The sequence below is a fragment of the Bison bison genome, unplaced genomic scaffold (assembly GCF_000754665.1).
Source record: "Bison bison bison isolate TAMUID 2011002044 unplaced genomic scaffold, Bison_UMD1.0 scf7180017861900, whole genome shotgun sequence".
NCBI lineage: Eukaryota > Metazoa > Chordata > Mammalia > Artiodactyla > Bovidae > Bison > Bison bison.
Genome location: NW_011492472.1, coordinates 10,124 through 10,421, shown reverse-complemented (window position 1 = coordinate 10,421; position 298 = coordinate 10,124).

Sequence of the window (298 nt, the reverse complement as noted above, 5' to 3'; positions counted from 1 at the left end):
CAGCAGTTTTTGGTGGTGATGCAAGATGACCTGCTTCAGACCCGGGACTGCCCCAACCCGGCAACCTGGCTCTTCTCCTCCAAGGCACAGTTTCCGGGAAAATAGCCTTGCTCCACATACAGTCCCACCAGGGACAGAGCAGGTCACGTGGCAGGAGTTGTGGGAATCCCAGTGCTCCACAGGGCCAGCCAAGGCTGAGGGCGGAGGGAACCTGCCCCAAACCTCCACCGTGCCTTCCCCTTCCTCCAGTGTGGGTGCTGGAGCCCCTTCTCATCCAGGGAGCTCTGCCCTCTGCACT